Source organism: Acomys minous, assembly GCF_964271855.1.
Source record: "Acomys minous genome assembly, chromosome: 3".
Taxonomy (NCBI): domain Eukaryota; kingdom Metazoa; phylum Chordata; class Mammalia; order Rodentia; family Muridae; genus Acomys; species Acomys minous.
Genome location: NC_140485.1, coordinates 68,005,004 through 68,020,720, shown reverse-complemented (window position 1 = coordinate 68,020,720; position 15,717 = coordinate 68,005,004). Strand labels below are relative to the sequence as shown.

General features: G+C 45.9%; 1 protein-coding gene across 7 annotated transcripts in view; it reads right to left on the bottom strand.

Annotated features, from left to right (window-relative positions):
- Nucleotides 1-11,470, bottom strand: part of STAU1 (staufen double-stranded RNA binding protein 1) — a 43,731-nt gene extending 32,261 nt beyond the window's left edge. For 3 of the 7 annotated variants that reach the window (XM_084777185.1, XM_084777187.1, XM_084777186.1), the window contains exon 1: nucleotides 11,222-11,350. The gene's annotated coding sequence lies outside the window, so the exon portion shown is untranslated. Of the gene's footprint in view, nucleotides 1-11,221 lie in introns of all 7 variants that reach the window. The other 4 variants (XM_084777188.1, XM_084777190.1, XM_084777189.1 and 1 more) reach the window with 3 other exon arrangements.
- Between the last annotated feature and the right edge of the window lie 4,247 nt (nucleotides 11,471-15,717).

The window sequence follows — 15,717 nt, the reverse complement described above, 5'->3', positions numbered from 1 at the left end:
CTATTATTTTTATAAATATAAGTATGCTTTTATTGTGTGTGTATATGAGAGAAAACGTGTGTGTGTGTGTGTGTGTGTGTGTGTGTGAGAAAGAGGGGGGGGGAGAGAGAGAACACACACAGAGAGAGGCAGAGGGACTGAAAGAGCCCACATGCCATGGTTGAGTATGGGGTTAGAGGACTACTTACAGGATAGGTTCTCTCCTACCATCAGTTCTGGGGACAGAACTCAGGTTATCACACTTAGTAGCAGGCTTCCCTAACAAATAAGCCTTCTTGTCAGATAGTAAATGTTTTTAAGTCTAAACTATTAAAAATACAGGAACTTTTAAACCCACCAGAACATACAGCTATTCATAATCTGCTAATGATTTCTGATAATTGGGCTCAATAATATAATACCAAGAAACTGAGCGCCACATCCAAGTTCACCTGCTTTTCTTTCAGAAAAAGAATGTGATCAGGTGCCATCTAACTAGAAGCACTCCACATTGAATGTGGTCTCTATACACAACAGCTTTCAGGCTCAGGTTACTTAGAAACCAGCCTCACCACTCAGTAGCACCCAGCAATGTCCAGTCAAGTTTCTCAGTAGGGCTTTCAACTCCGTTCCCAGCTCAAGCAAGTGTCCAATTCTTAGGAAGAACTAATGTCTCTGTGCCTCAGATTGCCCAAAGCACATCACGGGAAACTTAACGCCTCGATTTCAGCAGTAAACAGTTTACATATTCAGGGAATCCTGAGCCCTGGGTGTAATGCTTTAGAAAGAAAAGCCTTACGCACTCAGTACTAGGAACAGAGATATATACCCAGGGAGGGTTGGTTTGATTGGTTGGTTGGTTGGTTTTTTGTTTGTTTGTTTGTTCTGGCTTTTCAAGACAGGGTTTCTCTTGTAGTCCTGGTTGTCCTAGATTCACTCTGTAGACCAGGCTGGCCTCGAACTCACAGCGATCCGCCTGCCTCTGCCTCCCCAGTGCTGGGATTAAAGGTGTGAGCCACCACGTCTAGCTTCGAGATCTTTAATCTATATTGGTTTATGTGCACCCAGAAGATGTTGAATCCTCTGGAATGGACAGTTAAACAAACAAACCACTCCACTCAGAGCTCTGGCCAGGCCATGCTTTCAGCTCCTCCAGGCAAACTGCTAGCAAGCATACTTCAAAGGCCCCCTGTTGGGCTGTGCAGAGCAGCCTGAAATCCTAAATACTCCCAGAGCTATCTAAATGGCCACAAACTGCTGTGGGACCTGGGCTTACATCTCAGCTGTACCCATACTAATACAGGAGACAGAAGTTTAACAAAAATAATCATTTAAAAGAACCAAACACCAGGCCGGGCGTGGTGGCGCACACCTTTAATCCCAGCACTCAGGAGGCAGAGGCAGGCGGATAGCTGAGTTCCAGGCCAGCCTGGTCTACAAAGTGAGTCCAGGACAGCCAAGGCTACACAGAGAAACCCTGTCCTCAAAAACCAAAAAAACAAAATCAAAATTAAACACCACACTTGGGTGGAGAGATGACTTAAGGCACTGGCTGCTCTTCCAGAGGACCCAGGTTCCATTCCAATCACCCACGAGGCAGCTCACAACTGGCTGTAATTCCAGTTCCAGGGGATCTGATGCCCTCATCAGGCACAGCATATGCACATGGTGCACAAACATACAAGCAGGCAAAACACACACACATAAACTTCTTGCAACTTTAAGAAATCAAGCCAGGAGCCGGGCGTAGTGGTGCACGCCTTTAATCCCAGCACTCAGGAGGCAGAGGCAGGCGGATCGCTGAGTTCGAGGCCAGCCTGGTCTACAAGGTGAGTCTAGGACAGCCAGGGCTACACAGAGAAACCCTGTCTCGAGAAACCAAAAATAAAACAATAAAAAATAAAAAAAAAAAAGCGATGGACGGAGCCTAATGTTATCAAAGGTTGAGTTCTGATATCCACATGCAACCGTGTGGGTGCACACAGATCTTCAGCCGGTGACGGATACCCGTAACTCCGGTGCTCAGGAGGTGCAGGGAGAGAATCACTGATTCACGACCAGCCTGAGCTGACAGCAAGTGCAACATAGGCTTCTTTAGTCACTGCTTTTTGAAGACAAAGTCTCACAGGTAGACCAGGCTAGCCACCTCAAGAGGCTCATCTGCCTCTGCTTCCCAAGCACTGAGAGTCAAAGCATGCACCACCACGCCCACCTCTTTTTGGAGAGGAATGGTCTTCCTGTCTATCCTAGGCTTGCTCCAAACTCATATGAATCCTCCTGCCTTAGTGCTAAGGTTGGAGGCCACAACATCCAGCCACAGCAGTATTTACTTAGAAATAAGCTATTGTAATAAACATCATCTGGTTACTGCAGGATCAAACAACAAAAGAGAGTTCCCTTGCCTGTAAGGACAGGGACAAACTAAACTGGGAAAGGACTGTGTTAAAACCTTTCTTGAAGAACAGCAGCTATCTCCTGAATTACAATCTATCACACTGAAGTTTCTTAAAAATACGGATTGGCAGAAGCTGGAGAGATGACTCAAAGGTTAAGAGCACTGACTGCTCTTCCCAAGGTCCTGAGTTCAATTCCCAGCAACCACATGGTGGCTCACAACCATCTATAATGAGATCTGGTGCCCTCTTCTGGCCTACAGGCAAAATACTGTATACATAATAGATAAATCTTTTTTAAAAAATACGGATTGACTATAGATAAAATTGTTGCTAAAAAAAACTTACTTTCAGGTAGGCATGAGAGCACATAACTTTAATCCCTGAGAAGCAGAGGCAGGCAGATCTCTGTAAATTCAAGGCCAATCTGGTTTACAGAATGAGTTCCAGGATAGCTGAAGCCATGTAGTGAGACTTTGTCTCAAAAAAAGAAAAAAAGAAAAAGTCTTTCAGCAGGCACAGTGGCGCACACCTGTAATCCCAGCACTCAGAGAAGCAGAGGCAGGTGGATCTCTGTGAGTTCAAGGCCACACTCTACAAGAGTTTAGGACAGCTAAGGTTACACTGAGAAGCCTTGTCTCAAAATTTAAAAAAGAAAAAAAAAAAAGCTTTTATTTAAAAAAAGAAGTAAATAAGATTTCAACTAATTTTTTAAGGCTTCTCTTTTTGATGGTAGTGAGAAATTAATTCCAATTAACTTGTACTTTAGGGGGGAGAGAGCTCTCCAAATCCCAGTGAACTTTCTAAGGTCGGTGCCTACCACTCTTTCTTTCCCACTTGTCCCTAAGTGCCTAGCTAAGTTAGCAGTTTTCTGTTCAGGGTTAAGCTGCTTCCTGAACAATTTCTCTTACTTCCTTTGAACTCCTCACTGCCTGAGACAGCCTCTGGTTCTCCTTCTAGTCATTTGTCCTGAGAGGTTAATCAGTGACACCCACTGCCTTTGGCCACTGAAGTGGCATGTGGTGGGATGACATTCTGGAGGCCACCATGAAATCATATGGAATGAATGTATCCCATGCAACAGAAGGGTATTAGAAAGGGGTCTGTTCTGGGATAAGGTGAGTGTATAATACTGCTCAGGTTAGTAATTGCTTCCCTCAGGAACAGTCCTTGTGATCTCAGATCTTGTCTAATTTTGGGGGGGTAGTGAGGTAAAGAGAAGTCTCATGGAAATTGGAACAGAATTATACTTGCTATGTAGCCAAAGCCAGCCTTGAACTCCTGGTCCTCCTGTCTCCAGGAGCTGGGATGACAGGCTTAGGTTACTATGCTTGGCCTGAAATCCACGCTTTCCATAGGTGAAATTAACTCAAGTATAAGTTTTATGTTTTTACAGAATTTCCTGATAGAAATGGGGTGCTGTTTGCTAATGCTACACTGTACAGAAAGCTGGGCAGCCCTTTCTGTCAGAGGATAACATGCCCAGTGAAGGCAGATTAAGCCTGGAGACTGCAGTTCTATGTTGCCCAATTTACCAACTCTACCCAGGGCCGTGCCATGACCCTTCACCTGGACGACAGGCTAGTCAGGAGATAAGCTCCTTTGGTTTGCTGCAAACCTTTACTGTCTGCAGTGCTGAGCTTACGGACACTTCTGCTGAGAACTGAGGTGGTTCTGCATACACACAGGGTTTCCCTGTGTAGCCTTGGGTGTCCTGAACTCGCTTTATAGGCCTGTAGACCAAGCTGGGCTCAAACTCACATTGGTCGGCCTGCCACTGCCTCCTGAGTGCTGGGACTAATAGCGTGTGCCACCACACCCAGCCTGCACACAGTCTTTTTTGGTTTTTTGAGGCAGGGTTTCTCTGTGTTAACAGCTCTGGCTGTCCTGGAACTCACTCTCTAGACCAGGCTGGCCTTGAACTCACAGAGATCTGCCTGCCTCTGCCGCCCAAGTGCTGGGACTAAAGGCATGTGCCACCACCGCCCTGCTGCACACAAGTCTTTTTAAGGTGGCTTTTTTCTTTGGTATGTGTTATGTGTGTGTGGTTTTTCAAGACATTGTGTCTTTATGTAGCTCTGGCTGTCTTCAAACTCAGGGATCTGACTGCTTCTGCGTCCTGAGTGATTAAAGGCATGCACCACCACCCTTGGTCTAGAAGAGTTCAATGACAGGAAGCTTTCGCTTCTTACATAAAGTCCGTCTTTTAGATCCCTTTTCTGCATGAAATAACTTTACCCCGTAACTATTTTTTGTGGAGGAGGGGCCCAGACAGAATCTGTCTCTGTAGCCTTTGCTGTAGGCTAGACTGCCCTGGAAATCTGAGAGACCTGCCTTCCTTTGCCTCCTAAGTTCTGGGATAAAAGGTATGCACCATCACACCTGACAGAAGACTATTTTTTTAAGACTAATTTTTATAGTGTAAATCAAATCAAATAACTTCTCTTTGCTTTCAGTGTATACTTTTTAAAGATTTGTTTTTTAATATATTTTATCAATTTATTCATATTACATCTTAATTGTTATCCCATCCCTTGTATCCCCCCATTCCTCCCTCCCTCCCATTTTCCCCTACTCCCTCCCCTATGACTGTGACTAAGATTTATTTATTTATTTGTATTCTGCCCATATGTGTGCTTGCATACCAGAAGAGGGCACCAGATCTCATTATAGATGGCTGTGAACCACCATATAGTTGCCAGGAATTGAACTCAAGACCAAATTGAACTCAAGACCTTTAGAAGAGCAGTCAGTGCTTTTAACCTCTGAGCCATCTCTCCAGCCCTAGTGTATATTCTTCATATACAAAAGAACACATGTGACACCAGAAATACCACGGAGCCAAGGTTTTCCAACCTCAACTTACAAGGTGGTATCACTTTTAAATCAATCTTGTCACTAGTGTGAGAATAAAAATATTCAAAAAATAACTCGGGCTGCTGGCAATAATTTCCTTTTACTCTCCTGAAAACAGTTCAGTGTGTCTTTTAGTTCAGAGCACTGAGCTGTAACAAAACAGATATCCAGCCATCATCTGGACCTTCTGACAAGCCTCCATGGAGCTATTTCTAATCCTATCTCTTCTGCAGGTGAGAACAAAAGATTTGGTCAGCATTTTGCTGGTGCAAAAGTTCAATAAACAATTTGCTTTAAAAGCAGAGATTTTTTTCAAAGCATAACTGGAAGTAAAAATCAACAAAGCTCTTGACTTTTAAAAAAGATCTGGGGCTGATCATGGTGGTGCACACTTTTAATCCTAGCACTTGGCAGAGGGCAGGTTGATCTCTTGTGAGTTGGAGGTTAGCCTGCTACATAAAGTGAGTATAGGACAGCCAAGGCTACCTGCTGAGACTCTACCTCAAAAAGAAAAAACTAAAAGATAAAGAAAATAAAATCCACCTTAACAACTGGAGATGTAGCTTAGCAGTAGAGCTTTTGGCTATTTTTAGCAAGGCCTAGGCCCACCCTCAGCACAAGTAAGTAGCAATCCCTAGTGAATATCATGTGAAACACTGTCCTGTGACAACTGAGAAATTCATCAAAAACTGGATTAATGGCGTGAAATAGACAAGCATGGTAGTGCAAGTAGGGCCAGCAATATGTTAAAGTAGGTGGTACTTAAGGGGCTAGCCCTAAAATTTTGGACACTTTGGCATGTATTTACAACTTTGTAATAAAATGTTGGGAGGAAGTAACCATAGCAACTCAGAGGTCTTCCCTGGTCAATCCTTTAGCTGGCAACATCTGTATTTTAGAGCAGCATCAACTCTGCAGCTTCTACTCTAGAAAGGAGTTTCTGCTTTTGTTTAAACACGCACAGGCACGCATGCACACAATTCCACTAACACTTCAACTACCACAGGTCTGCTGTGAAACAGATCACAAAATCCTGTCAATAGTTTCAAAGTCTCTAAAACTCCAGGCTAAGAGAACGCTTTGCAAGCAACTTCAAAAGCTGTAATCTGGCCAGGCAGTGGTGGCACATGCCTTTAATCCCAGCACTCAGGAGGCAGAGGCAGGCGGATTGCTGTGAGTTCAAGGCCAGCCTGGTCTACAAAGTGAGTCCAGGACAGCCAAGGCCACACAGAGAAACCCTGTCTCGAAAAACCAAAAAAGGAGGAGGAGAAGAAGAAGAGGCGAAAGAAAGAAAGAAAGAAAGAAAGAAAGAAAGAAAGAAAGAAAAAAGAAATCAAGCCAGAACCAGGCATGGTGGTGCACATCTTTAATCCCAGCACTCAGGAGGCAGAGGCAGACGGATCTCTCTGAGTTTGAGGCCAGCCTGGTCTACAAACTGAGTGCAGCACAGCCAAGGCTACACAGAGAAACCCTGTCTCAAAAAAAACCAAAACAAAACAAAAAAGCTGTCATCTGAGGGGAGCAAGCATCTCACTTAAGATCTCACTCCAAGATGACTTGGAGGTCATAACCCCCAGCTGAGAGGGACCATGAGCAGAGCATTCAGAGTGTACTACTGTACACAAATTGTCAAGGACAAAACTAAACGTTCTATATTCTTAAAAACTGCACAGACTGTTTAAGTGAGCAGGTCCACTCTGAAGACACCTTGCTCTCTAGAGTCTGGGTAAAGAGCTCCAGGAACGGTATCCCCATTGGGTTCCTGCAGTCTGACCTGCCATGATCACAGCAGCAACAATGCTCTGGTTTGGCCTTCAGACTAGGAAGTTGAAGATGCGTAAGTCAGGTTCATGTCTAAACTTAAAATAGTCTGTATATAAATGAGCTTTCTGGCTGTACCTTGGGAGAATATATATTTTGAAGAGACTACAAATACAGTAAAAATTCTAAATACTCCAAAGGTTTACTTCAAGCTCAACGGGGCAAAAGTGTTTTTAAGTGTTTTATTCATTCTTAGACATATAATTCTGGGATTAAGGACAAGTTTCTAAATTAATGTGAAGAGGCAACCCCCTCCCCAGCACCCAGGCTGAACAACTGAACAGCTGAGCACTGGCACTGTGCTGACCAACCAAGCTCTGAGCAGAAAAACAGCAACGTTACAGAGAAAGTTGTGCAACAGCAGCAAACATTTACAACATCCTAGTCAACCTCATCTCTGTAAGAGATCTTTCCTTTATACAAGGGAAATACCAATCCCTAACCTGGATTTGCATACTGTTCACAGAGCTAAGTATTGTTTGTAAACACTGCAGGCTCCCTTCAGGCACCAATTCCACAACATGTTTTAGGGCTTGACAGTACTAGGGATTAAACTTGGAGCCGTGTGTATGCTAGGCATACAAGGCCTACAGCTCATGGCCCTTTTCATCTTACTTTTGAAACAGGGTCTCCCTCTCTCCACGGCCCCAGGCAGGCCTTGAACTCTTCGTTCCTCTTGCCTCAGCCTCATGTACAGCTAGGTCTGCAGCCCAGGGTTTTTTTAGAAGGCAAGTTTTGTTTATTTTCCTTCTTTGTTTTGTTTTAGACAGTCTATCTTTGTTTGTTTTTGAGACAGGGTTTCTCTGTGTAGCCCTGGCTGTCTTGGAACTTGCTCTAGACCACCATGCTGGTCTTGAACTCAGAGATGCCCGACTCTACTTCCCTAGAGTGCTGGGATCACAGGCGTGCCCTCCACCACACCCTGCTTGGTTGTTTGTTTGGGGCCGTTAAAAAGCCATTATACTCAGGGTAACTGCTGTGCCATTGAGCTGCTTTTCAATTAGTCATTAATAGTGCAGGAACGGTTGATTCAGTCCAAGGAGCAAGGCTGTAATCTGGGCTCTCCTTGAGGAGAATTCACTAACTCTGCAGCTGACTGTTTTCCTGCTGTGTACCAATCATGTATCAACAAAGAAGCCAGCCCCCACCCCCACCCCCCAAAAAAGGGAGAGCTATCAGTTCCAACACACTGAGAAATTTCCTTTTATTAACAGTTTAACAGTCAACCTGAGGGGATCTGGCTCAAATCAAAATGACTAAGATTAAGATAGATTTACAATTTGTTTCAAAACAAGCTAGTTTTAAAGGAGGGAATTCAAGTGGAACAATACAGGCCTTAGCTGTGAGTTAGTAATTGTCAAAGCTGAGAGATCAAACACACTCAACTTCCATGCTTAAAAAATAACTTCAGGTGCTCTGCCACCGCCTTAAAGCATCCGTTCGCTGAAACTACAGGACACACTTGGCACTACTTCACAACTGTTTTGTTTAGGGGCTGTTAAAAAGTCATTACAGGAAGCCAGGTGTGGGGGCATACGCATTTAATCCCAGCACTCGGGAGGCAGAGGCAGGTGGATCACTGTGAGTTCGATGCCAGCCTGGTCTACAAAGCGAGTCCAGGGCAGCCAGGGATATACACAGAGAAACCCTGTCTCGAAAAACAAACAAACAAACAAAGCCACTACACTCAACAATTTATGGTAGAAACTACTTCCTGACTGTTACAAAAATATTAGGAAGATGTCAAAAACACAGAGGCTGCCTTGCATTATAGAGGTGGGTGTGATAGAAACATTTTCCACTTGCTAAGGAAATTCACTACCCAAAACAATGTGGGGATAGAGGGGCTGAAGGGATGGGTAGTTCAGGAAAAGAAGCCATGCTCAGAGATTTTGTCTCAGAAAATAAGGTACAGTCATCTAAGAAGAGCAAGACACCAGAAGTTGACCTCTGGCCTCCAGTCTCCAGTCACACAGGAACATGCACACAAGTACACACAAACACATAGGTACACCACACACACAAAATAAAATATTCCCAGCACACAGCAGCAGGTGGATCTCTGAGTTCAAGGCCAGCCTGGTCTACAAAGAGAGCCCAGAACAGCTAAGGCTACACAGAAAAAAATGGTCTTGAAAAAAAGTAAAATATTATGATGATGATGATGATGATGATGATGATGATAATAATAATAATAATAATAATAGCTTAAGGCACAAAAGAGTCATTGAACACAGCAAACACACTCTCTTGTAAGGTGAGTGTCTATGAGCTGCATATCTTTAAGGAAGAGGATGCCTATGTCACTAAGCACAGATTAAAAAACAAAACAACAGGCCGGGTGGTGGTGGCGCACGCCTTTAATCCCAGCACTTGGGAGGCAGAGGCAGGCGGATCGCTGTGAGTTCGAAGCCAGCCTGGTCTACAAAGTGAGTCTAGGACAGCCAAGGCTACACAGAGAGACCCTGTCTCGAAAAACCAAAAAAAAAAAAAAAAAAAAAAAAAACAGGGCCAGCCAGGCATGGTGGCTCACTCCTTTAGTCCCAGCATTCCAGAGGCAGAGGCAGAGGCAAACAGATCTCTTTGAGTTTGAGGGCAGCCTGGTCTACAGAGCAAGTCCAGGATAGCCAGGGCTACACAGAGAAACCCTGTCTCAAAGAAAAAACAACAACAACAAAACCACCAAAGGGCCTGCAGCAGCAAGGAGTCAACCTACGAATCCCAAAAGTTGCCCTCTGACTACCACAACAGCCGCTGCTGGTATAATGATCAAAAATCAAAACAAAAATACCTAATCTTGCTAAAGAAAGAGAAAGGCTGAATCAGAATAAAAATATTCTCCTAAAAGTTCACCAGAATGGCCAAGACTGCTCCCTCAACACTCCCCAGCTGTATTTTTAGTTTTTACTTCAACAAGTAGCAATGCAATTCACATTTGGTAAGCACAGATGCCTGCAAGACCAAACCCCTAGTTTAAATCTCTTCCAATGCCTCAAGAATTACAGCTATCCAGCCTGGTCTACAAAGCCGGGTCCAGGACAGTCAGGGCTGCACAGAGAAACCCCCGAGTCTTGAAAAAACACACACAAAAAGAATTACAGCCGCAAGCAGTTGAAAACGGTGACCTTTAAAAAGGCCCTCACAATCCCACCGGCAAAACAGAACAAAATAAAGCGTCCACTCCGGTAATACTGCCACAGGGAGGGAGGTGCGGCAAGGGTTTAAGGGAAACTGCTAACTGGGACCCCGGGATTCAAAGCGAAGCTCAACTAAAGAAAGTGAAGAGTTGCGGATGGGAGACCAGGAGAGCATAGTTTTCACATCTTTGCAAACTCTGTCTCCAAACCCAGACACACAGGTGAGCCCAGAAAGGTCGGCTGAACCAAAGGGGCGTTAACTTTCTCAGAAAAAGCAATGGCAAGGTGGCAGGAAAACATGGGACAGGTTGCTGAGCCTAGGGGTGCCGGTAAAGTCCCCGCAGCGGTGATGGCTATGTCTTTATAGCCATACCGTGCCTGCTACAGTGTCCCCATTAAGCGCGCGCCCCTTTCTGGTGCCAAGCAAGCACAATGCCCAGGCGCTGGCAGTGGGCACGCGGGATTCTACCTCGAAGGAAACCCAAATGGGAAGAAGGTAGGTCAACTTCTGTCCAGTCTGCACCCTAAATTATACCTTCAGACCACGCTAATAAATTATGCAAACGGTTTATTGGGACACGGTGTGGGTCTGGCGCACTGATAAGCGCTTTACTCGCCCCACTTCAGTGCACCTTCATAGCCTGAAGAGGCAGGGACGGGATAGGGACAGGACTGGTACTCTCCCCCCTCCTTTTTTCCCGTCATCACAGAAACACAAAAGAGTATGAAGCGACTTGCGAAGGCAACCGAGCTGGGAATCGGTACCACGTCCCACGGCTCGGCAGTAGCCGAAGCACGGTGCACAGCGCGGAGACCTGGGGGCCTCCCGACCGCCCCAGCTCCTGCCAGCGCCCCAACTCCGGCACCAGGCCCACAAGCGGCGCGGAGGGCCCGCCTCCTCCGGGAAGGCCCCGCGAGCGGAGACGGGCCTGGGCCGCAGCTCGCTCGCCCGCGAGGCCTAGCCCACCCGACGCCCACCTCCCGCTGACGCTGAGCCTGCGTGGGCCCTTCGACGGCCCGGCCGGGTCGCCTCACCTGGCTGCGTCCCCAGAGCTCGTCCCCCGGCCGGCGGTCTTGGGCGGCGACGAGGAGGGGGAAGGAGAAAAGGAGGAGGGCCAGGAAGAAAGGACCGGGGAAGGGAAGAGGCGGGGTGGCCGCGGAGGAGGCGGGCGCCGCCGGGCCGGGGGTCAGAAGAAGGGGGAGCGCACAGAGACACGACGACCGCCAGGGAAAACGCCGAAGAGCCGCTCGGCGCCCGCAGCCCGGCAGGAAGTGACGGGGGAGGGGCCGCGCCCGCCCCCGGCCCCCGCCCGCCTCCATGCCGGCCCCACCCCCCTCTTTGGCTGGAACCACAAGTCCCGGCGGGCACCGCGTCCTGCCTGCGCTCTCTATATACGTAAGGGCGACAGAGGCCGGGCTTGGCGCTGTTGGGTTCCGGGCATGCTGGGAGTTGTAGTTTCCCAGAAGCTCGATCTAGGCAGGAAAACTAGGCCTAACTTCCTTTCCTTCCTGGTTTTATGTTTCCTTCCTTCGCAGTCACACCTTCTTCTCTATGTCAACATTTGTTAACGTGCTGCTGTGTACAAGGTCAGAAGCTGGCCGGGCAGTGGTGCCGCACGCCTTTGATCCCAGCACTCGGGAAGCAAAGGCAGGTGGATTGCTGTGAGTTCGAGGCCAGCCTGGTCTACAAAGTGAGTCCAGGACAGCCAAGGCTGCACAAAGAAACGCTGTCTCAAAAAAACAAGGGAGGAAAAAAAAAAAGAAACATGCCAAACAAACAAAGAATTTTTAACATTTTTATTTAGTTATTTAATGTGTTAACCATGGGGTGTTTTGTCTGCATTATATCTGTATACCATGAGTGTAAAGTACCTCAGGAGGTCAGAATAGGGGGTCAAGCCCCCTGGGACTAGAGTTATAGACGGTTGTGAGCCCCAACATGGGTGACTGGGAGTCAATCTCAGAGCCTTTGGGAAAGCAATGAGTGCTCTTAACCACTGAGCAATCTCTCCAGGTCTTTTAGTAGTTTATTACCTGTTTGAGCATGGTTTTGCCTGCATGTGTGTTTATCTGGTAACAGCAGAGGCCAGAAGGTTTTGGATCCTCCCTCACCCCACCCCCACCCCCCATAGTTTCCAGGCAGGTGCTGGGAATCGAAGCCAAGTCCCCAGGGCAAGCTGCCAGTGTTTAACCTCATGCCATTGCTCCAGCCTCTAATTTATTCTTTATTTTATTATTTATTTTATGTATATCCGTGCTCTATCTGCATGTACACCTACTCACCAGAAGAGGGCACCAGATCTCATTATAGATGGTTGTGAGCCACCATGTGGTTGCTGGGAATTGAACTCAGGACCTCTGGAAGAGCAGCCAGTGCTCTTAACCACTGAGTCGTCTCTCTAGCCATTTTTCTTTTTCTTTCTTTCTTTTTTTTTTTCTTTTTGGTTTTTGAAGACAGGGGTTCTCTGTGTAGCCTTGGCTGACCTGGACTCACTTTGTAGACCAGGCTGGCCTCAAACTCACAGAGATCCCCCTCTCTCTGCCTCTCTGAGGGCTGGGATTAAAAACATGTGCCACTGGCCTGGAGAGATGGCTCAGAGGTTAAGAGCATTGGCTGCTCTTCCGGAGGTCCTGAGTTCAATTCCCAGAAACCACAAGGCAGCTTACAACCATCTGTAATGAGATCTGGTGCCCTCTCCTGGCCTGCAGGTGAACATGTAGGCAAAACACTGTATACCTAATAATAATTTTTTTTTAAATGTGCCACAATGCTCAGTAAAAAAGACCTTTTAAGGTATAAAACAAAATTTAGGACCTTTGAAGAAAAAAATTACAACATTTGATGTCATTTAAAATAAAATATAGGGGGCTGGAGAGATGGCTCAGAGGTTAAGAGCACTGACTGCTCTTCCAAAGGTCATGAGTTCAATTCCCAGCAACCACATGGTGGCTCACAACCATCTCTTCTGGCCTGCAGGCAGAATGCTGTATACATAATAAATAAATAAATCTTTTAAAAAAAAACATGGTTGGTTGTTTTCTGTTTAAAAAATAAATAAATAAATAAATAAATAAAATAATAAATAAATAAATAATATGCCAGGCGGTGGTGGCGCATGCCTTTAATCCCAGCACTCGGGAGGCAAAGGCAGGCGGATCGGTGTGAGTTCAAGGCCAGCCCGGTCTACAAAGCGAGTCCAGGGCAGTCAAGGCTTCACAGAGAGACCCTATCTCAAGAATAAAAAATAAAAAAATTAAAAAAATATAACTGTATTAGCCAATATTCTCTAGAGTGGGCCAGGCGTGGTGGTGCACTCCTTTAATCCCAGCACTCAGGAGGCAGAGGCAGGAGGATCCCTGTGAGTTCAAGGTCAGCCTGGTCTACAAAGCAAGTCCAGGACAGGCAAGGCTAACACAAGAGAGACTCTGTCTCGGAAAAAAAATTAAATTAAATTAAAAAGATTCTCTAGAGTAACATTACAGAATGAAAATCTCTCTCTCTCTCTCTCTCTCTCTCTCTCTCTCTCTCTCTCTCTCTCTCTCTCTCTCCCCCTCTATGTGTGTGTGTGTGTGTGTGTGTGTGTGTGTGTGTGTGTGTGTATGTATAATGAATGGATGTGCTAGCCAGGCCAGGGCAAGTGGGCAAAGAGCAAAGGCTTCCTTCTTCCATATCCTCATATAGGCTTTCAGAAGAAAGTGTTGCCCAAATTAAAACTGTCTTCCAGTCAGGCAGTAGTGGTGCACACCTTTAATCCCAACACTTGGGAGGCAGAGGCAGGTGGATTGCTTTGAGTTCGAGACCATCCTGGTCTACAAAGCGAGTCCAGGATATTCAAGGCTGAACAGAGAAACCCTGTCCTGGGGGAAAACAAAAACAAAAACAAAAACTGTGTCTTCCTACCTCAGATTAAAAGCATGTCATTTCCCAACCCAAAAAGTCTGGATTAAAGGTGCCTCCTACCTTAAATAAAGATCCAGGTAAAAGTGGATCTTCTACTTCAAATTAAGCAGAAATCCCAGGATTACCAACATCAACATGTGAACTCACAGCCATCTGTAACTCCAATTTCTGGGGATCCAACGCCCTCTTCTGGCTTCTGTGGCCATTGTAAACAGGTGTACATGCAGGCCTAACACCAATGCACACCAAGTACAAATAAATAAGCCAGGGAGCCGGGCGTGGTGGCGCACGCCTTTAATCCCAGCACTTGAGAGGCAGAGGCAGGTGGATCGCTGTGAGTTCGAGGCCAGCCTGGTCTACAGAGTGAGTCCAGGACAGCCAAGGCTACGCAGAGAGACCTAGTCTCAAAAAACCAAAAAAAAAACAAAAAAAAACAAAAAACAAAAAAAAAAACCCAAAAACAAAAACAAAAACAAACAAATAAATAAATAAATAAATAAGCCAGGCATTTGGGAGGCAGAGGCAGGGGATCGCTGTGATTTCAAAGGCCAACCTAATCTACAAAGCGAGTCCAGGACAACCAAGGCTACACAGAGAAACCCTGTCTCAGGAAAACAAAACAACAACAACAACAACAACAAAACAACCCACCTCCACATCGCTGATCATCACTGAAAGAAGTCTGGACAGGAACTCTAAGAGACTGGAGAGCTCTGGAGACTGCAGCTGATGCAGAGGCCGTGGAGGAGTGCTGCTTACAGACTTACTACTTGCTCAGTCTGCTTTCTTTTTTGTTTGTTTGTTTGGTTTTTTGTTGTTGTTGTTTTGGGGGGGTTGTTTTTTTCTTTTTTTGGTTATTCTTGGTGTAGCCTTAGCTGTCCTGAACTCTCTTTTGTAGACCAAGCTAGCCTTGAACAGCCTCCTTTCTTTTTTTTTTTTTTTTTTTTTTTTTTTTTTTTGGTTTTTCGAGACAGGGTTTCTCTGTGTTGCCTTGGCTGTCCTGGACTCGCTTTGTAGACCAGGCTGGCCTCGAACTCACAGCGATCTGCCTGCCTCTGCCTCCCGAGTGCTGGGATTAAAGGCATGCGCCACCACGCCCGGCTCACAGCCTCCTTTCTTATAGAACCCAAGACCACCTGCCCAGGGCTAGCACCACCCTCCATGGGCTGGATGCTCCTTCATCAGTCACTAAGAAAGAAAATGCCTCACGACTGAATCTTATGGAGAGTCCTTCCTTTCAGATAACTCTAGCATGTGTCAAGTTGACATAAGACTAGCTAGCACCAAAACCGTGTCTCAAGAAAACAAGCCCAGAAAAATAAAATAAAGGCATGAAATAAATATGTATATTTTTAAAGTTTGACAGGGCTTTATATAGAACTGTTACGGACTCTGAGGAAGTGAGGTAAGATGTAGGTATCAGTGGGCTGGAGAGATGGCTTTAGGGGTTAAGAGCACTGGCTGCTCTTCCAGAGGTCCTGAGTTCAATTCCCAGCAACCACACGGTGGCTCAAAAACCATCCATAATGAGATCTCACGCCCTCCTTTGGCATGCAGGCACACCTGCAGGCAGAACTTTGTATATGTAGTAAATAAATAAATTGTTTTAAAAAACAACTTTTTTTTTTTT